Source organism: Haemaphysalis longicornis, unplaced genomic scaffold, assembly GCF_048455015.1.
Source record: "Haemaphysalis longicornis isolate Haplotype H1 unplaced genomic scaffold, Haemaphysalis longicornis Haplotype H1 scaffold_142, whole genome shotgun sequence".
In the NCBI taxonomy this organism is placed as follows: domain Eukaryota; kingdom Metazoa; phylum Arthropoda; class Arachnida; order Ixodida; family Ixodidae; genus Haemaphysalis; species Haemaphysalis longicornis.
In genome coordinates this window covers 500,744-523,671 of record NW_027526248.1, presented here as the reverse complement: position 1 = coordinate 523,671, position 22,928 = coordinate 500,744, and the positions used below count along the sequence as shown (strand labels likewise).

At 47.4% G+C, this 22,928-nt stretch overlaps 1 long non-coding RNA gene across 1 annotated transcript; it reads left to right on the top strand.

Moving 5' to 3' along the window:
* The first annotated feature begins 1,019 nt into the window (after nucleotides 1–1,019).
* Nucleotides 1,020–21,561, top strand: LOC144165665 (uncharacterized). The gene is made up of 4 exons (XR_013321475.1): nucleotides 1,020–1,304; nucleotides 8,922–9,056; nucleotides 12,004–12,125; nucleotides 20,442–21,561. It is a non-coding gene; the product is annotated as an uncharacterized LOC144165665 (long non-coding RNA).
* The last annotated feature ends 1,367 nt before the right edge of the window (nucleotides 21,562–22,928 follow it).

Genomic DNA, 22,928 nt, shown 5'->3' with positions numbered 1-22,928 from the left:
TAGCTGTTTGAGCCAAGCGTGGATGTTGCTTCGCCGGAGAACGGCACACCGGGTATATGCGCAGCGCGCCCGAAGGAGAGGAAACTGCGGAAGAGAGAGTACTGCACATGCGCCGGCCCCAGCGCGTCTGCCGCGGCTATGACGCAACGTGCCGCGGCTATGACGCAACACAATCCAACGCCATCTACTTTAATCCAATCCAATCCTATCCAAACCAAGCAAATCCAATCCAATCGAATCCAATCCAATGCCCCTCGCGAGAGAGTGTTCGCTATCGGAGAGAGGGGGTGAGCGGCAGAGAGCGCAGCTGGCGCGGCGAGGAGAATGGGGGAAGGGTGGACGCTGACGACGACAACGCCGACGACGCCGGATGCAGGGACAAGGCGAGTGAATGAGATGCTCTGCGTCTAAAACGATCAGCGGGAAAGGCGCCCGCGCGTTTAGCATTCCTACAGACTTCACCCATAAAAGAGTGCAAACCAGGCGTGCGACGAAGGGGTGCTCACAGGGGCCGCTAGGTAAGGATGTTGGCGCAGCGGCGGGAGAGACGTGCAGTCATAGACAAAAATGAGACCCGAAAAATGTGAACCAGAACTCGGAAAATCGGAGAATATGGGCTGCGAAGACAAAATAACGATCCAGTAGTGCTATATTTGGAAATACGCGTTTTCAGACTTTGTTACTATTATAATCCCGCGCGAAAATTCGACTACCACGGAAATAAATTGCGCTTTTTGTGTGTTCTGTTTGATATCTTCTTGTTCGCGTTTCATTTTTCCATGACTGAACGTGGAATTTAACGCGTCGTCGTAACCCTCGCACTTCATACTTTCTCCCTTTCGTGGGCGTGCTCTGAATGAAAGACGCCCAGGGGGCGGGTCAACCTAGTGTCGTAACGGCGACTGCTAACAGAACATAGATTCCGGCGCTCCGTTATCATCAAGGTGCTTGGTAAAAAAGCACTTTACTGTCGTGTTATCAAAAACTGTAGAGACTGGAATGTGGCTCATCGGTCCCACCTATCTCAGAACAAGCGTTCACTGTGTCGCAAGTGCTGTATAAAGCTCTGAGGCCCCATATGACTGTCTTTTCAGTTTACTGGCTGTCAGTCATGCAGCTCAGGGAAATCCCGATGGTGGGGGAGTTTGAGGAAATAACGCTCCTTCATCGACTTGTACAGCTCTTTTAGAAATCTTTGCGGTGAAGTGGCAGAACAGTTCGTCCTGCGTCGGAGTCTGCGAAATGTTTGCGCAATGAAAAGTGGGCGTTCAAAGAACTGCAACGCCCAGCAGCATTGCAACTTAGTAAGTGAACATTTTCTTGTCTCATCATGAACTCGTGTAACTTTGAAAGAACGCCTCTGCGTGTGTAGCCAGCGGGGCTGTAGTAAAATTTAAAACCTGATCCTGCTTATCGCAGACGACCTTCTTCACACGTTTTTTACACACAGTGTTTTCTAAGATGGCATTGTAATGCCATCTCAGAAGGCTAGAATGCTATCTGGGGATGCCATAAGCTAAAATTTCAAAAACGATACATTAACGAGTTACATGATCAAGTGAGCTGGAACAATTGATTTGTCGTAGAGCACTTCGAGCTTGCGTCTGATTGGACAGGTTCGACTGCACACGTCAATAAATATTTATCTATGTTACTACCTCGAATGAAAGCGATTGGTTTAAAATTTCATTACTCAACCGCGTAAAGTGCGAAAAGATAGGCAAAGAACATTTATTACACATTTATAGACATTCAAAAATCCTAATGACCTGAGATATCCTGACTGGAAGAGATATCTTGACAGCTGCAAGTGTACATAGGCGACGACGGGTAATAAAGACAAATCAGGACAAAAACTCAGACACACAGGCACAGAAAAAAAAAAAAAAACAGGCCACCTGGGCCTGTGTAACATAAGATGGGGTGTGAAAGCGTGCGGCCGGGTCGCTGGGTCATTTTGGTCCAGTTGAACACTGGAGACGCTATGCTTCCGTTTCGCGCTTAAAAGAAGGTCTTCATAGTCTTGCCGCACAAGACGCGCTTGCTTCCCGATGCGCGCGTTTCTGTGTGCTGTTACGCTACCTTGTTATCTTCGGTGTACTGGTAAGACGGCCCTGTACCGCTGCTGCCGTCTTAGGCTCACGCTATAGAACGTTTACCAAAGATGTGTCGCTGACACCGGCTATTTCACTCAGAATGCCATATACTGATTTCAAATTACTTTAACACGCAGGGGATGAGCACATTTCGGTCTTAGATGTGGGATTCTTGCTTCGCCATCTAAGGAGCTTTGGGGCACGCAGCCATTGCATTTCGTATGCATCATCTCCGAGCACTTAGCGCGGGAAGAAAGAACGATGCTAGTAGCGACGATTTTTAAATTGCGCGGCACAGACAAAAACAGGCCTCCTGTGCCTGTGTAACGTAAGATGGGGTGTGAAAGCGTGCGGTTGGGGGGAAGGGGGGAGTTTGGTCAATAGGCGGCAGTGTCAGCATTTCAAAGTGTTCAGTGCAAAGCGCAATGGTTGTACTTAGCATTTTGGATTTTCGCTCCCATTTGGCCGCGTAGCAGCGTCCATCCTTTGCGGAGGACATCTTGCGGTGGCAAGTAGACGGTGGTAAATTATACAATCATTTAACTTTCATATTCGTTTAATAAGACGCTATTTCCCGTGCAATTAGACGCTATTTGCCGAGCCCTGACAACGTGCATCTTTCACACCAAGCGGGACGTAGGGAACAAAGCGAGCAATCTCTGCACAGCCTACCCGAATCAGACCCGGCGAGGAATATGCGAATGCTTCAGAATATAGGCGCCGCAACGCCTACATCATCTCTGCGATTAATCAATCCAACGACCTTTCACTCCCCTCACTGACCATTACCACTTTCCATTCAGCCACAGGGGGGAAAGGCGACAGAGCACTCTCGCAGGGGCTGAATTCATCTACTATAATATAATTCCTAAACGACCATTCAAAGTTTTGCTAGCAGAGTTATGTCCATGCAGTTCAAGTAATACAACCTCATTCATTGCAGTCCATGCAGTTCAAGTAATACAACTTATCATTGCTGATGCACGCTCGTTTCTTGTGGGAAATAAGGCTTCTCAGCACACGGCTAGATAGTGCTTACGGGGCCCGTCCCATTCCTTACCACGGGGCCACAAGGCCCACAACTGGGTGGCAACATTTTGACACGCACACTAAAATTATAACGATCGCCGTAGATATGCTCTCCCACACACCCAATTTACCCCCTCTCAAAACACAGATAGCGTCTTCTCAGTACAAACACCTTCTAAAGGTCCGAAAGATCTAATCTTATCCCCCCATCACTACATCCTGTCGTAAAATTACTAGATGCCTGAATGCCTTAATTGTCGAATATTCACGAACCGGGATTGGGAGAAGTCAGAAGGGGAAGAGGAGAATATTTCTACTGCTTCAGCTTCAGTTTGCTCAGAGATTTAAGAAAAGAACTCCAAAAAACGCTCCACGAACTGCCAATCAGAAAGCTCTCCAAGTGGATTAAGGAATAAGATGAAATAATCGAATGTGATGGCACACGGACACACAGGGAACCCTAACTTGAGCTTATGCAATATAATACCTCAAAAGGTGGATGATAATGCGTACCTTGATCTGGTTTTCACTGTTGATATCGACCATAGGAACGAAATCCGGAGACTTAGTATGGTCGGAGGGCCGTCGGCAAGCATGCGAAAATAATGAACAATAGGCTCTCTCTGTCTCTGAAAAGAAAGATGCACATCTAATCAGCACTTTTATTGGTGACTTATGTGATAGAAACTTTCTGGGTGCCTTAAAGTAACACTTTGGTCAGCGAACAAGTAATAGAAGGAAGAATAGTAAGAGCAACGCTTGGGATAGAAAACCGACATTTCATGACACAGAACGAACTATGGTAGAAGACATTATCGCTCGATTAAAGGGGTCCTGAAATGCCTTCCGCCGATGCATGGATGTACATGTAACCAAATAAAGCAATGTATTAGCAATCTCCTCCTGCAAGAATTTTGTTAAAGCGATGAGTATTAGCTGAGAAATCGTAAATCAAAAACCGCGAATTATCGTCGCGCCGTATTTCCTCCTCCTTTCAACTGTTTCTTCGCTGTTGGCCTCCCCTCCCATGATGCTCCGCTCCTCAGCGGTGACGTACTTCCGCTATTGCGCTCCCACAGACTGCCGTCTGCTACGGGCCAGCTCTTTCGGCTTTTTCATCTCTGTAGACACCATGGACACAGGCTGGAAAAGCGAACGAATGACCTGGCCGCATGTGTGCGGCCTGGCCTTGCCCTTTCGCGGTGTACGTAGCTGCAGTTGGTATCGGCGGCGAACTCGCAGCCGCGTGGGGAGAATCGTGCGCTCGTTCCCTTTGGTGCATCGCGCACTGTTTATCCAAAAAGCGCGGTCTCAGATGTGGCCCCGCTGGTGCCGGGTGTTATTTTGCGGTGGTTGTAATTCCTACTACCGGCGGCATGTGAAAAAAGACATTTTCAACCGACACAGAACCCGTGCACAAAACGCGCCGGATCGGATCGCTTTATCAGCGGTGATGAACGTGAAGGCGAAGAGCAAACCAACGCTTCACTCGATCAGCGAGAACCCGTGTTCTGACAAGCTGCACCCATGTGTTGCATTCAACACTGACGGGAAAGCGTTTGTTTGCACTTGTTTGGATAGTCGTAAAATGTCCAAACACTCCGGCACTCCGCTAGCAGATCAGTCGGCGAGACATTTCGGAAAACATTTGACAGATGGCGCCGTATGCATTAGTGTGTCGCTACGCAAAACTGACGAGACGCTCTACTAAAACTCCCATCGCGGTGTCACGTAGCGGGACGCAAAATTTAGCGTTTAGCGTATGCAAAGGCCACAAACGCTGTACTAAAACTCTATTAGCAGCAAAATAGCGTGCGTATGTGAAACCGCTTGCGTTTACAAAGCTGCACGCCGAGCGCGTACGTTTCAAACCTAGTGACATCGTTTAAATACACTGGCAAGCACAGTGTAACGTAGTCAGATATCAGCCGTATGCTCAGGCGACAAGCAAGAGCTTGTTTTATGTGGGGCGGAGATTGCGCATAAAGGCCCGTTCGCACTTGCGACGAAAGCGAGTGAGAGCGGCAGGTATTCCGTCGCTTTGTCGCGCGACGATCGTTTTTGTCGAATGGTCGGGACAAATTTTGGTTGCGCGACAGAATTCCCGTCGCTTTCGCTCGCTTTCGTCGCAAGCGGGAATGGAAAGTTCTGCCGCTGCCGTCTGCTACGCAGCTCGGGGGTAACCGTGGTAACCGCGCGATCTGCTCGGGCCGGATGAACGCGCACACTCCCGCACGGCAGCGCCCCAAGCGGCAGACGGCCGCGTACATCGCTCCCGGCGCCCGCCTGGAGCCCGCCCTCGGCACACTAGCCAGTATATTTCAGGCACTATAATGGAGGAAAGATTTTTTGCTTCCGATGAACCTAGTTCTTTGCCCCTGTGTTTTTAAATACGTGAAGTGGTTAGCACGTCGTCCTCACGCAGCTCTGTATCGTCGTAGCATCGCTGATTGTCCGAACGAAGCTTGCAGCTAAGCCAATGCAGCGACCGAAGCTGTGTGTGTGTGTGTGCATCGCCTCCTGTGTGTTGTGGACGCGTTCGTTTCGCGATGAAATGCGACATTGTACTTCTGCGGGTGGATAGTGCTTCCCATGGTCTGGATTATCTTTTTCGAACGACGTACCACTCAACCTCGCATGGGGTATGTGCAGTGTGCCTGGCTAAAAGCCTCGCTTGCGCGCCAGAGTTGTGACTTGCTGCTCGTCCCCGCAAACCGGGTGTGAGGTGAGTGCCGAATTTACGACGGGCAGGAGGAGGCAACTCATCGTCTGTCAATCGCGGTTCAGACTTGCAACGCATGTTGTGACGTTGCGTTCGTTCGAAACGCATCTCTGGATTGTTTTGAAGTTGAATAAAATGTACGCGTCAAACCCGGGCATTCGGCTCAGGGCGTTCTCTGCGATTGCACCAAAGAAGTGCCACGGGACTTTCCTTATGGTACGTACTCACGTAAGATAAAATCCACGTCGTGTTATGGCCGTGTTGCATTCAATACAAACGGTTAAGCGTTTGTTTACACTTGTTTCGTTTGTCGTAAAATGTCAAAGCACTCCGGCACTCCGCTGGCAGATCAGCCGGCGAGCCGACGCTGAGCAGACGACTCATCTCTTTGCCGGAAGTGCGTGAAAAAGCCGCCCAATAGCAGGATGTCTAGCTCATGACGAACATCTGGGAGTCGATGATGTAGACATGTGAAGATGGCGGCGTCCAAAAACACGAAGGAAAGGGTGAGAAAAAAGCGACAAACTTTGCAACAAAAGTGTGAGCTTTCCGCTGCGCGTAAAAGAGTTACTTGGCACAGGTGACGTTGGCGACCCAATCTAGCGATTGCGTTAATTCATTTAGTGTGCTCAAAATGCCTTTCAGGGCCCCTTTAAGAGGAGGACGTCTAGTTGGCCTGGGAATGTATTTCAGAGAACTGAAAACAGGTGGTAATGAAGGGGATCTATATATACAGGACAAGAAATAGACGAATAATAATATTTATGCAGAGGTATGAGAAAACACAAATTTCGAGGTAAAGGACAAACCTTCCACCTTTCCGTTAAACAGCTGCGGTGGTCGTACGCGAAGCTTTCTCGCGATGAATTCTTTTGTTGGCCAGTCCCACACTGCGAGTATGTGCTACTCTGGAGGTATGCGCCACTTTTCTAGAATACCCACAGAAACTCTTGAGTGTGCACTCCGGGCATGCACTCTTGTGTGCACTAACTTTTGGGCATGAGGTATACAGCTGCTTGCCGTTGGCTTTCACCATGTCGAAATGGAGCAGTCGTATGGACGCTGGCTTTACAACGCAAGGGACCAAGGTTGGATTCCGCCCACGGGAAGCCGTTTTAGGGCTCAGCCCTTTGGCGGTCGTCTTTGGGCTGAGCCGGTTGCTGGCGTAACCGAGGGAAAGATGGCCTTGATCGACGAATGAAAGAAAAAATGAACGACGAAAGAAAGGAAAGGAGGAAGGTGTCGCGAAATTGGGAGGGGAGGGCGGTGCGCCGTGGTGGAGCGAGCCAGCACTCTCCGAATGTATGCGCTGGGGGAGAGGAGAAGAATGAATGAATGGCTTTATTGAGCAGGAGGCCGTAGGCCCTGGTTGGGGATTGGGTCAGGGCAGCATGCTGGGCCCGCACGAGGCGCTTGTCATCGCGACGCTGGGGCGAAAACGTAAGGGGGGCATGCTCGTGACTACGATGTGCGTTTGCTTAAGACGCAGTTGGCGGTCTCTTCCTGAGACACACTTCGCGCCGCCGTCGCAGACGCTCACCGTAGCTGCCGTCGAGAGAACCCACGAGTGAGTGCTCCCTCAGCGTACTCCTGCTGTGCCCAAATATCGCATTAGGGAGTATCGTAATCGCCAGTTTTTTTTTACTTTACGCACGATCATTCATCCTCAGAGTCACAAAAATTTGGCTTTTCTGGTGGCATATTGGCTCCAACGGCATTAGCCAAAACACCAAAGCTTCGCTTTAATAAACTTGGCCACCTCATGACATCAACGGTTGGATGATTATGGCCAAAACGAAATCGGCGAGCCCCGCCTTGCAGCCACAACAATAACGTACTATCTTCGAGCCGACATCTATATAAAGTGAGAGTATAGGCTGAAATGTATGCCTGAGAACAAGTGCGATATAAGGAACTCCTCAATCGCCTTTTAACACGACAGATCCTCCGGAGCGAACTTAAGTCCCTTACGACCTTCCCTAGGTCCTAAATAACGAACATCCTTACACGCCTTTACTCACCGACGCAAATACACGCGCACAGAAGACAGAAAGAAGTATAAAGCGGAACAAATGCAGCTCGCAACAAACTTCTTTGTGTTCATTTTCCCATTACAAGGTGGCATTTGGGTGCAACTGCGCAGGAAACAGGGAGTGGACGTAACATGAGAACTGGTGCAGCACCTTCTGGCTCGTGTTGCGTCAGTTTTCTCGCTTTTTTGCGGCTTCTAGCGCTATTGGCGACTCCGCGTTCGTGCTCGCCACCTAGCGTCCATCGCTAGAATTACCCTAATCAGGTCCTGTTGTGGACTACCCCATGACGCAGCACCCTTGTTTAGCGTCGTATCTGTGCAGTTGTAATACTGTCGAAAGAAGACCCCAAGACTATAAAGCGGACGTGTAAGGAGCTTTCTTGCGTCCCCTTCGGTGTGACGGTGCGATTTAAGTACAGCAGTGCATACTTTTACCTATTCCTGCGAGAAGCAGACGACGCGCCTCGCAAGATGTGAACACGGAACCTATGAATTAAAAAAAAATTTACGCCCATCTTCCCGCGAGGGAACCCTGATGTGATGCGACGCATCATGGGGTTCAATTGGCGTTTCCATTGGGTTGATTCTCTAAATCCGTTGAAACGTGTTGTGAACGCATATGATGCATTCCATCACATGCGGGTGTTCTCATACGCGGGAAGATGGGCGTAATTTTACTTTAGCGTTTGGAGTGACGCTGGTATTGGATTGTGTCACACCACTCGCTGAAGGGACCGTCGCTTCCATCACGTCTTCATCGGAAGAATCGAGTCAAGCACGCAGTCGTCAAGCACAGTGACGCGAAGTCGAACGAGAGCGAGCGCTGAATGAACCGCCGCAGCGCGCTACCTGATTTATAGTCACAGCGCCTGAAGGAGAGGAGCAGCGGAGGAGAGTCGCGCATGCGCGCACTTGCGCGACGGGAGCGGAGCGAAGCGAGCGAAGCGCGCGCACGCAGCTGTTGTTTATGATAATGAGACGGAGTGAGAGTGTTGCGCACAGCTGTCGGAGAGAAGAGCGGAGGAGAGTCGCGCATGCGCAGGTGGCGTGCGGACGCCGCCGACGCCGACGCAGGAGGGACACGCCTCAGAGCAAGAGATGCGCCGCATCTAAAAAGTGACCCCCATCATGCAAGTTGGACCAAAGCACTTCGCCCAAAGCGCCAACTACGTTCCAGGTGAGCAGCGACTTCATTTTACATTGTGATGAAGCCGCGTTGCATGAGCGTGGCGTACTTTCAGTCGGCGCGCTTCCCCCGTGTGTTCTGCGCGAACATTTAACTGCCCTTTTCATATATCTGTTTGGTGCTAAAGGTGTTAAGAGCTAATATCGTGAAGAAACATGTTTCAAATGAAGCCTTGATATCAATTGTCTTGGAACATCGTCTTTTTTTACTTCGCGCTTGAACCGGTCCCTCAAATGCGCATCGGCGCGGCCGCTCCGCGAGCAGTTCGACGTACTGGACACTCAACGTGGTGAATGGCAAATCTCCCGCAGCTTCTCAAGCTCCAAGCAGCGAGCACACGACGTTATCTTATCGGCGCACCCTGTGTCACCTCTTTGTTTTCTCTTATCGCACGTGAGATTTAGTCGTTTCTCAGAAGCAAGTTGTGCATGTTCCAAACGCCCCCAGCGAACAGCGCACTGTTAACCAACTAGTACGACTTTGCACGTATTATCAATTAGCGAACGCTGCGGGTGGCTGCAAATAAAAAAAAATCAAAATTGCGCCTCAAGGTGGAGAATCACGACATGGCGAGAAAAAAAAAAATGTGCCGGAAATTTAAGGTGCGCCCGATTGTAGGGCAAGTCAACACGCACTCCGATTGCATAAAACCTGACTTCACCCCCAATTATCTCACGCCCTAAACATTCACCATGGCGTAAGATGTTCGCTTTATAAGTTATCCAGCACCAGTAAGTTGCATACTGTCATCGCTGCCACGAGGAGGCAAACATTGTCTGGAAAGCGTTTACAGCAATTCGATATAAACCAAGTTGCTCTAAACAGACCTTTTTTTCAGTACAGCTGATATGTGCGATGGTTTGCATTTAAATTTGCTTGTTGTGGCATGTGAACGATATTCTGAACTAGGTTTTCAGGCTACGAAGCGAAGAGGAAGTACCAATAAAAACAGCTGTTCCATGTCAGGGCCTGCCAAAATCATCAATTTATGATGGAGTGAAAGCTGCCCGACATGAACAGCTGAGCAATGAAGGGCAGCTAAGGATTCAGCGGTACACCACTGTAAGCATAATTCGAAAACGGTCCTCTAAAGACGTACACAGAACCAATTTTATTATACTTTTCTTGAAATTAGGGCAGGTAGACGTCTACGGCAGTATCATGCAGCTCAGGAATTCTTGACACGCCGCCGATCACCACTGATGGCACATGTGCTGTTCAGGCGACACAACAATGCTAATTTTCTAGGCCATTTTAAACAACATCATTGTTTGATCCAATGAGGGATATTACCATTTTCCAGGAGGACCAAGGGTTGGGACACCAATTTCTTCTAGCGTGTGTCACAAGTTAGTCACCACACCCAACAGCAAGCGCTTGAAGTCATGGCACCAAAACAACGGGCACCTTTCGGCACACTAGCTCTTTGGCAGCTTCGAGCCTCAAGCCAATAATTACGAGTGCAGAACCAACAAGGGAAACCAATTATGCAATTACACCACGGTGATATGACAAACTGTAACATCTGTTGACATACTTGTGCGGGATTATGATGTTTATCCGGGGGCAAAATCTTGTTCAGCACACCCTAATCTTTAGTCTTTAAAATGAGTAGAAGAATCCAGGGCGCTGAAATGTTCCAGGTAGATATATGTGGGTATTACTCTGGGGCACGTGACTGTTCAGAACTCCTAGCAAGACACTACAATTCTTTTGTTCTCTGTGTGAAAAAAGCCACATGTGTCAGCAAGGGTTTTAAGCAGCAAGAGCGTTTATTCTTGCATTGCTGTTTCCATTTCTAGGGAAACATACCAGATACAATAGATATTTATTCCTCCACATATGCCCTAAAAAAAGGTCGCACATATACAAGCAATTGGCAGCTTTAACACGTTACGAGCAAACGCGTGTGGGTGGGTGGTCACGTTTGCTGCTGAGAAGCAGGGGGACCTGAATTCAAAACCCAAAATTTTCGAGCTGCCAAAAGCACTTTTTTTCTACTCGGAGAAGTTTAATATAATTTTAGATACAGACATATCGTGATAACCACAGACAATCCAAAAAAAAAAGAAGGCCCTGTCATAATAAGCTATCGACGGTTGTCACAAAGATCACCAGTTAGGCACTTATCCACAGTTTGGCTAAGCCAGCCATTTCATCATTATGCTTTGTATATGTAATAAGATATTCGTTGCACCAAATAGGTTGCCAGTGAGCTTATATCCTGTCGTTTTAAGAGTGGAGCACTTTAGGGACCCGGCTTGTCTTTGTAGCTCGTACGGGGTCACAGCGTCACGCACCCAATCAGAGGCTCCAACAACAAAACCTCTTCCTCTGGGCGTGATCGAACCTGGGTTCCTCGCGTTACGAAGCTATTGTCTATTCCATTTTACCGCAAAAACTTTTGAAATAACCAAATGTGCAAATTGCACCTGCTGTTTTCTTAACCAAGTACTGAAGGTTCAGACAATATAATCCAGACTATTCATCCATCCAACAAAGCTCATTGCTACAAGATTGCGCAGCAACACATAAAAAGCCTTCTAAAATTTTTAAATCCTGATAAGGGCTTCCATTCTTCCGGTTTTATCATTACAATACATCGAGTGACTGTTCTGACTGCTAATATTTGTTTGCTCCCTCAAATATGTCACACAGCCCTTGCCACATCATAATAATGTGCACCACGCGGATTATGCGAAATCCACTCCATGATACAATTACTCTTTTGTAATGATGGCATGATTCCCATCTACCAAAACTCCACCAAGATGTGGACTCCTGAACCTTTCGATTAAACAAAGCTGTACGTAATCTTCATGGTCACAGTAAAGCTCAAAGCTTCTTTGTGCTAGTTTCCTGAAAAAAAAAACCCTGTATTCTTCAGCTGGCACCACAACTTCCTTTTTCCTTTTTTCTTCTCTTCTTTCTTTTGCAGGACGCGCACGGGAGCACACTTTCACTCCTCAAAAGCAAGGCACTGCTACTGCCCATGCAGAACTAGCATCTCAAGCTCGTGTGAAAATTGACAAGGCTGTTCAAATTAAATCAGGAGCACTTGTAAGAAAACTTGTTTACACCCTAGCTGGTTCGAATGCTAAGCTCCCACTGTATTGCCCTCACTAGTTGCTTGTGTCTGGTTATGCCTATATTTGAAAATACAGCCAGTTGCCCAGGAACAGTTCATGCTGGTGTAGTTCATGCCTGAAAAACGACACAAACACTGATTAGTACACATCAATTTTTACTTAAGCGCCCGTTACTTTTACAGGAAATACATATTCTTGAATAGCTCCACGCGACTCCTGTTAACTCAACCCTTGCGCACTTGCAGGGCTGCAGGTCTGGTCGAATAAACCATGTTTACCCAAAGTTCTACTATTAGCTGAAAAACGTCCACTTGCTTCTCGGCAGTGAATCATGCATACGTTCCCCAGAAAAGGCAATAGTTTTTAAACGCTTTTACAGCATCAGACTACAACCCGATACCAAAAATAAGAAGTGAACTGAACAGCTTAGAGCGATACACCCGAAGAACGGCGGTTGCTCACCTTGCTCAGTTAAGTCTCGCAGGATGCTTACCTTTAGATTTTTTGTACAACGTGCAGAGGTCAGAAAGTTGCGTCCGGCCAGGTAGCGGTAAGATTAGTGATAACGTGAGATTAAGCATACAAACTTAACAAACCTAATATAAAAAATTGGGCCCATCTCCCCGCGATGGGGACTCGAGTAAATGCGTCGCATAGGGGGTGGGTGTATTGCGTTAACGTTTAGTGTTTGGGGAGTTGGTGGTAGTGAATGTGTTGTATCAGCAGCTTCTTGACGTAGTTTGAATGAGTCAAGGATATAAGGCGCGTTCGTAGCCTCCCATTCTGTGTCGGCTTTGTGGCGCAGTGGGTAGAGCACCATGTACATTGCGTTCCGCCCGCAGGGTCGAGGGATCGAAACCAGGCACCGGATGGTATTTTTTTTTATATAGTGTAGGGGGAGGGGTGCGGACTACGACTACGGACGTCAACGCGGGTGACATCGTGAGTTACTGAAATGCTCTGCATTTAAAACGTTAAGCCACAACCATTGTGCGTGGCTGAATTCTGCAACGCTTCGGAGTAGTGAAAGCCAACTAGACTTCGATAAAGCACGAGAATAAAACTGACCCCTTTAACATATTAGTGCAACACAATTGTAAATTGACAAAATATTTGTTTCAAATCATTCAAAGTGATCATAATCCGACATAAATTACAATGGTGATTTCGAACAAACCAAAGGCAGGTATCATAACAGTGAGAAAAAAAAACCGTGTGGTATTGCGGAACTATACACAGTGAGACACCATGTACCAAACTTACGGAAGTCATTGCTAATGCAATGTGGCTTGGAAGGCTGTTTAAATTTTAAGCCAATAGTCGTTCCTTTCGCCGCAAGCAATGAAGAACTGTCACTCATTCCTGCCGATATTACAGAAATTGGCGAGCTGAACATCCATATCTCGAATATACGGCGTTTCCGTTTTTCGCCACAATCTGAAATAAAACTTCCGCTAGGGCGAAGGAGCACGCTACATAACTGACGCACTGACGCAGTTCGACATCACACAATACAGCTCCCAATATAAAAATCCGCCAAGATGTAAGCGAACACACGTCGGGCATTTTTTCCTAATGCAGTTTCGTCTAAGTTCAAGAAACCATATGCGAGTGCTCCGCTTCTAAGCGTACATCACGTCATCAACACGAGCGTAAAGGCAACGAACAAAACACCGAAAGGGTTCTTATTGCCCTGTTCCTTCCGACTCATATTTTTCCTGCAGTTTGCGCTTTCACCAGACCATTATTCATGAGGCTACGGCATAGCTCTATCACAGACCTAACAGTGGTAGTTAAAACTGCATGACTTATCTGTCGCAGTGGATGAGAGCCGCAGCAAGGTGCTACCAAGGTGCTGACAGCCCTGGTGCACAGGAGCACTGCTCTTCCACGATTTTTGGCTCGATTAATCGGAAGCTTACCCTGAGCGAAATGCGATGCGGTTCCCCAGTCACACCCGATGTTTGCATGCACATAGCGAGGATGTCCGCTGTTTTCATCGCTCCGATCTTTAACGGGACGGATCAAGATAAGGTCATCGGTTGAAATCATGCACCTTTCCTCGCCAGAACAATGCGAATAAAAACTGCAGTAAGAATCTTCCTACGGCAGCAAGTGAAACTGCGACGGCGGACCTTTTTGCGACGCCATTTTGTTATGTTTTACTGTTGTTGCCAGACTGCGTCGCAGAACTTGGAGTTGAGAATAACTAGAACATCTGCGTAGTGCCTTACCGCTTCTCCTCCTCCTTACGTTAAAACCATTCTGTAAGAAACTTCCACCGTGGTTAAAATGAAAGCCTACTTCCTCTGAGCCATCAGTTTTATCTCCTTGAAACTACTTTTAGACATTTACATTAATGATCGCGTAAACCTATTTGTTAAAAATTAAAGGAGCACGGAATTCATTTCAATTTTAATAAATGCTTATCTATCTGAAGGTGATTCTTCCTGATAATCAGACATTGTCATCTGCTGCTTCTATTTCCTCCTAATACAGAGAGGCCAGCTACCGCCAAATCTTCCTAAGGTGTTTTGCTTCTAAACTACTTCAACTAATCATAACTTCTAGCATTTCAATCCCCTTAAATCTTTTTATCAACACCAACAAGGCTTTTCAAACTCTACTATTAGCAGACCGAGCTTGTCAAATTCACGGAAGGAATATTGCAAAGAATTTACAAAAACCGTCAAGTGAAATGGCACATTTTTATGTTTTCTGATCACTATTTTTTATCATCACTTGATCACATGCCGTTACGTATGTCGTGGAGCTAGATAAACAGTCAAGAAAACAAAGTCATCCTAGATTTTTCAAAGCTTTGATCAAGTCAGCAACTACCATATTGTCGCAAAACTTTCTTCCCCAACCATTTGTCTTAAGATAATTGCATTGGTTCAACACTTTTTCAACATACGTGCACAATTTATCTCTGGTAGTCGCCATAAGCTAGGTCTAACTATGGTAGCATCCGGAGTCCCACGGGATGAAGGCGTATCAGAACTATTTTTTTATGCCTGTAAATGGTTTTCACTGTAACGTTATAAAGAATTTTAGACGGTTTGCAGGTGACTGCGTTTTTGTACGAAACCGTTCGCAGCACCCAAGATCATTCTAACCAGGAAACTGACTTTTTATTTCATTCTAAAGTAAAAATGACACTTTTCATTGAACGTAACAAACTTAACAAAATCCGAATAAATGTCTTTTTCCCGAAAACATGCTTTATCTCATCGCGCCTATCAGATCAGTTCTGTACCGAACAGCTCATTCAGGTGACGCAACCTTGGTGCGCACATGACCTCGGCGCTATTCTGGATAACGTACATCCGTATCAATTGTTCTGAAGCCTCTTGTACACTGGGATATATGCACAGCAATCCGGAAGTTGCTTTACATGAAATTAAGAGTAGCTTATCTCCCTTCTGTAACAAAATTCTAATAGCCTCAGTCATCTAGCATCCATCGCAAATCCGTTTTTATCATTTTATGTACAGTCGTTAAAAGCAGCCGCATGATAATGAAATTATGTTCAGCGCATGTGGCAATAAAAGGTTTTCCGCAATAATCCGGGGAAGTGGTTCAGTTTCATATTTCGCTTGGAAACAAAGAATGATTGGTGATTCCATTTGTCTGAACGTAGCTTCAGCTTCCGCTGTGCGGTAGTCGAGATTTCGGCGCACGTTAAAGACCCCCAGGTGGTCAAAATTAATCCGGAGCCCCCCAATACGGCGCGCCTTATCCCTTGTGTAGCGCCGGTGGGTTAAACATCATAATCCATCAACGGAATTAATCGGTTCTGCGCAGGAGTGCGGAAGAATGACGAGTGCACAATAATGTCTTTGCAATCAGTTGGGAAATATTGCGCAATATTCAACAAACAGAAAACAGGTGACGTTTAGTCCTGTCAACACCCTTTTATCTTTCTCGCACAAACATTGAAATGGAGAGGCAATAACAAGAAATGGATGCAATTGACAGTTCGGACTATTTGTTGGCCTAGTACAGCGATGCCAACGCGTTTCCAGCAGGGTGTGACTAATTCGTCCCATTCCAGTCTATCCATTGTTGTGATAACAATACACGCAGCCCTTATTTCTAAATGTCGTGTGTTGTTTGTGCCACGTTCTGGTATTTTTACTTCACTGGGAAATCACCAGCAACAATAATGATCATAATGCAGGACGGCGTGTTATCTGGGCCATTGGCTTTCCTATGTGCTTACATTGCAGAAAAAATCGACTGCTGCAGTCACGCTACGGTTTGAAACCGAATATATCGATATATGTTCGGATGTAATGGTGGTTATTACGCCATTACGGGCACTATTCCCGAACTCTAAATTAAGTTGCAAATCCCGTTTGATAGGTTTTCCAGAATATTTCATGCGCGTATGACAGTTGCAGCGTGCCTTCACGGAAAACTGTAGGCAATGGGCCTTTTCCAAGTGCTTTATCGGTGCGTGCGCTTGGAAGCGCCCCCATTACTCTTGATGGCTCGGTGTTATGTGAGTCGCTGCTGATGATTTGTGGGATTGGCACACAGGGCAAAACTGGAGACAAATATTGGCTGGTATTTAGAGGCGGCTGCAAAATTGCCAAGTCGTCAGACGGACGGTAGCTGGCGTTGGGACACTTATACAAATTTGTCGCCAGCGCGCGCAAAAAGCGAGCTTCGAGCATGAATTCAAAAAGTAAAGCGCAATGCGCGTGCCAAAGGAGCCTTGAAGGCTATCCTTATGAGCGTGCTCCGTGATTAGCCATACAGTGAAACGGCACAACCAGCAACCGTGGCAATCACCAACACCAATCGCCGCTACTAGCGCTATTGTTCCCTTGGAAAAGGTCAAGTTCCGTCTTTGTGGCTGTCACATAATGATCTTCATATTTCTATCAGGCGAAGAAAATAGTACCGGCATTGCAAAGAAAAACACGCGCCGGCCACTTGAGGGTTGATTTTTCAGTCAGAAATAAATTTGATTGAAATACGCCCAACATGAAATAGAACATGTCATCGACGGTATCTTCTATCAGGCCACCATAACTTTTTTTCTTTTTTTTTTTTGCAGTGGCTTCTGCACTTTACCATTGTGTGTTCTCCACCCGACGCATTACAACCTCCACAGCTGTGTACATCACCTCAATGATAAACAGCAATTAAACTACTTGATTCTTCGTCCTTCCCTGGTGACCCAGCATTTGTGCGCATTTTAACCGTTACGTTGCAATGTGCAGTTAACTATATAATGTAAAGGCTAAGGCTTACCTGATTACGCAGTTATAACTTTGTAGGTCATATGAAAAATTGTCAGAAGGAAGGGTGTCCCCAGTTTGCGTAAATTTTAATACCTTAATGTCACAGCGCAGAAATGCCCTTTAGGTTTTGCAGTTCTTGGTATCAATTTTATTGTAGTCATGTAGTACCCCTGTGCAGCAGCTGCGAAGAGGCCCTATACGTATTTAACCCTTATTCAATGCAAGGCACTGGACACCACACGGTGCGAACTTTTCCTGAACTGTACACACAACACATCCCGCTACACGCATCACACTTCTTTGCCGACAACCCTGTGTTTTCTAGTAAGCGTAGTAAAGGATTGGTTCGTTGTTTGTTGCTTCGATGCGCCGATGTTGTGGCGTGTAGAAGTCTTCCGATAGTCTGCGTTGGTGCCTGATGGTTGCGGCACTGATGACACGACGATGAGAGTTGTTGAGGGTTTTTAAACTGTATATTTAAGCGAAAGACACATACAGGATATTTACAGACTGAAGTAGACAGACTAAGAAATAAAGTGAGAGACTTAAGTTAGCTACAACTTTGTGCACGCGGCACCACCGTCAGCGACGGACACTGACCTTAGACTACCAAAGTGGTGAGATCCTCCCTAGCCTGACCTGACTAGCCAGGCAATACGCTGGCCGTGCATAGCACATCAAACCTTGAGGATTCGACCCCGAGACCTCGTGTCTCGTGGTTTTAATGGGTCACTTAGTCCCCACCCCCGATACACAGGCCAATCAGCATCCCCTGGCGATCTGGTTGGTCGGGTTACCACATCCGGTTTATTACTGAGGTGGGCAACGCTCCCCGTAACTCTCAAACATTGGTCACCCTCTCTCACCAACCAAAAAGGAAAATGTCGAAAGCAAATGAAACAGCTACAACAAACATTCGGAAACCCGCGGAAACACGTGCAAGCGCCAGGGACAAGCTTCTACGAACGCGGTATGCGTCGCCTGTTACCACGATTCTCGTCCAACACCGGGCAGCCACTCCACACCAGCTGAAACCCATTACCATCCGTCTCAACGAAACCTGGCGCGTCCCCGAGATTGTACGCCGTTGAGAGGCGACGCCCCATTAATTGGACCGTGGGCCAGAAACAGCGTGTAGGGACAACAGGACATGGCGGCTTGCTCAGGCGTCGCATCGGCCGCGCCTATCCCGGGCCGCTACACGCGCACCCTCGCACGCCTTCCCTCCGCGCGCGCACGGGCCAACAAAGGGAGCACTTAGCCATAAATCGACCGCCGTCCAGCCCCAGTTGACAGCTCCAAGCGCCGCCGGACCGAATGGTTTTACAACCGGCTAAACGAAAACGCAGTGGATCCAGAGCAGTGCTGCCAAGCTCCCTGAGTGCCGTTCAAGCCGCCGTACTGCGAATGTTTTCCCACAGCCGCACCATGCACCCCGACCAAAAACAACGCGACGACGCGCCTGCGGTCCGAGACAATGTGTCCTCACGCGAGTGGCGGGATCCAGAGACCGTTTGCTCTTAACAAGCTGGCTGCCGTAAAGCCATTCAAGCGCTGGACACATGTACGATTGGTACACGCGATTCGCATGCGACTGATCGTTACGACTGTCTGCACGACTAGTCGTAGAGGTGAATTTGAGACACATGGCCCGATGCGCGCATGCGATGCGTCGTCGGCGTCGCTCCGCCCCCTGTTTTTGCTCCATGGTCAACTACGACGATCGCTGAGCTGAATTTGTAGATTCCGCGCGTTTGTTCGCAAGAAATGGATAAAGCAGGCAATCGTGAAGCGTTTTCTGCCTTCGGAAACAGTCCGCGCACACGCCGGCCGCGCCTGCCAGCTCGGCACACTCAGCGGCTCGAACCGGCGCAGACCACAGTAGCAACCGCGTTTGTCGCTGCTTTTATGAATCAATTTGATCGCTAAAAAGAAGCTCCACATGCGAGAAAGTAGGTGTTGGTGTGGCGAAAAATTGTGTTAAGGATTGTTGTCAGGGCTTATTTTAAAAGCTGCCATCAGATAGCTGCCGCGATGCAAGCCTAGGCTTGCTACGCTGAGCGGTCGCCGCGGCGCGCGGTGCACCGAGCGGCCGAGAGATGGCGATACCTCCGCGGAAGTATCGAAACAGGCAACGCAGATGTCTTGGCCAACGTTACATAACGTTGGTCTTGGTCACCGATCGCTCAAACGGCATTTATTGCTCAAATAAAGTTGCACATGCGAGAAAGGGGATGATGGTGTGGTGAAAAGTTGTGTTACGGATTGTCATTTGCAGTTACACAGATAGCGGCGAACAAATATCCACCAGGATACTAAGCCTAAAGTACCCAACACCCGAGCCGACCCGAGCAACGAAAGCCGGTTGCGGGCGGTTGGGGCTCAGCGGGCTCTCATTGGCTGTGGCCTCACGACGATCGCAACGATGGCACGACTGCATCTGGCTTGCCAGTCGCACGTCGTGAGCCTCCTCCGACCAGCGGACGACGCCAAATCAGGTCCTAAAGATCAATCGTAACGATCAGTCGCATGCGAATCGCGTGCACCAGTCATACATGTGTCCAGCGCTTCATTCCGCATTCCCGGAACCGCCCCGCTCCCTCTGCGTTGGACACATTCCGCGTCGCTGGCGCCTGGATCCCTTACAAACGTGTTTTCAGTTTTTATAAGACGTCAATTCTTTACAGCTTCCTTTATATCATGCATAATCGTCCTTACCCTATACAGCAGCCATCTTCATAGATTTTAACTCGCTTCACTTTTCGTTTTGCTGAGATAATGTTGTATTTAATTCGTACATCGGTGTCATCATAAAATAATTTTGTCTTTGGCGCTCTTTGCCCTTGTTGGCCTTGCGGCATTAAACCCAAACCATCATCATCATCATCAGTCACGTAGTTTCGAAGCGGCTAAAGGCTAAAGCCTTAAAAATTCCAGACGCAGTGGCGGGAGTTGTGCTGATGAACGGGAACACTTCAGTTGGATTTCGAACATAGGCCTTTTTAAAGTGAAGCTCTTGTTTGCTCTTTCAGGACTTCTTGTGCCTTTCTGCTTTGTAACCCTACGGAACAGTAACTTGGCGACCACAAACGGAAGCGCTGCTGGCCACGCTTCGTCCGCCGACCGAAGCTGTATCGAAGAGAGCGTTTGGAGAAGGCGTCCGAACAGCGTCTGAAGGCGCCTGAACGGAACTGCACTTCATAATTAGGGCATTTTGCCACCTTCTTTTCTTCATTTACTTTCAATCACATCCTTGATTGCTGCCTCTCTTCTTACGCGCTCTGTGCCTGCTGCCCGAGCATATGAAACGTGGGAAGTAGCATTTATTTTAGCATGCAAATTGGCTTTTCTTTAAAAAGAACGCTTCTTTAAAGGCCAACTGCACTCAAAATTTCGACTTCTTGAAAACCCTATTTCCGTACAGTCTGCTTAAAAAGAAAGCAACATGCAAAATACAACAGCTGAAATACGCACGTGGACACCGCAAGCGGCCAGCAAAAATCGGCGATTTTGAAACCGAAACCGAGGAGAGCGCGGCCATTGATGTGACGTTGCAGCCGTCCAGCGAGCGGCCGGACGGTCACCAGTTCGGGAGAATGTCTGCGCGCAAGCTCTACGCGCGCACGGGGCAGCAGAGCTCGACCGGTTCTCCCGCTGCGTGGCTGGCCAGAGGAAAAAGCCACCGTCGGCTGGAACGTCACAGGCGCGTCATGGCTGTTTACGCGATCCGCCGGCAGGTGCAGAGTGGTCTGCGGCGGAGCCTTTTTAAACGCTTCTGACTGATTAACGAGGCGTTTCACGGGGCTACCACTTGTGTCTCAGCTTATTTGGGGGTACTTACTACGCATTAAAAACAAATTTGGCCGAGGTGAAATTTGAGTGCAGTTGGCCTTTAAGAATGAATGGTTTATTTATATTATATTGGCTTTAAACCTGCCATAGCCTTGCTGGAGTGGGTAGTGTTCCTCGCTTTATACGGGAGGGGGGAACACGGAATTTTTAAAAAGATTTAAAAGCGTACGGGCCTCGTATGCGACTCCATGGGAGGCCAGCGGTATTGACATTACGACTACAACAAGCTACAACAACGTCTCGCGGCCATGGAAGGCAAAAAATAGGGATGACATAATAAACATCAATGCAATGTGTCAACAGGTAGCAGTCTTGATAATACAGCGACACAGACAGATATATTAAAAAGTACTTCGTAAGGGGCGAATGCCGAACGACATGAATTTTAGGCTTCGCTTCGGGTAGATTCCCACCAACGCATGAGATCCGCAAAATTTTAAAGCGAAGGTTCCTTCGGCTAGTCTCCAGGATTTTCGGGCACTGCTGTGTGCTAGTCATACACCGCACTGGGTTTCTTCCTTAAAACATCAGGTGGTGCTGAATTCGAGTGCATCGATTGCGTACCCTTTATCTCTTCCACGCTTATGATTTGCTCCAAGCTCTGCCTAACTTCGTCTTCTAATCTGGGCATGTGCATCAGAAAATTATTTGCAAACCCTTCTCCTGTTTCCCTTTTCTTACCGAACAATTCATGATATTGTTCAATAAAAGCCTGTTCAATTATTTTTTTGTCATCCGTTACTTGGTTCTTATACTGTATGCATTTAATCTCATTTTTTGTTGCGTATCTTTTTTCATCACTGAGAGCCATTTTATTTGGTGCTTCGCCCGCCCACAATTTTTCGCTTCGAGAACGGATCATTGCGGCCCGATACCTTTCCGTGTCTAACTTCCAGTTAGTTTTTCATGTCTTTTATTTCATTTAAAAACGTACCAGGCTGGGTGCTTTCTATTTCTGTGAGATAGACGAGTTGTGCTTTCAGCTCGTTTTTTTTCCCTTGGTCATAGCGAAGGATGCTTCCTTTTTCTGTTGCCATAAGTTTTATATTAATTTTTACTTCTTCCCACATCGCACTGTAGCTATTCGTTTGACATGACAATAGTTTTTCTAACTCTCCCTCTACAGATTCCACGAATTTCTCATCATTTAGCAGCTTTGTATTGAACTTCCACAGGTCCCAGTTAAAATTGGTCATTTTTTTCTTTACGCCTACAGTGAACATCACTAAGCTATGGTCACTAAATGGCACATGCTTTACTTCATATGAGCTGATCAGTGGAACTAACTCTAATGAAACGTAGGCCCGGTCGAGTCGGGCATGACACTCGCGCTGAAAATGCGTGTAGCGAGGGGTAACTCCGTTCCTGCCTGTGAGTCCTACATCCTCTAGGCAATGGGTACCAGTCATTGTGGACAACAACAAAGCACTCTTATCACGCGTGGCTGAATTCTTGGAACGATCTTCAGTAGAGCACACACAGTTAAAATCACATAAGAATATTACACGTCTGTCGCACTTCAAAAACGGTTCCACTGATTAAAAAAAAACACATTTAGATCATTTTCCTTATTAGGAGCATAAACACAAATAATACGCCAACGGCATTCAATGTACAAAAATCAACAACAACAAACCGTACCCCCTCACTTGTTACAACCACCTCAA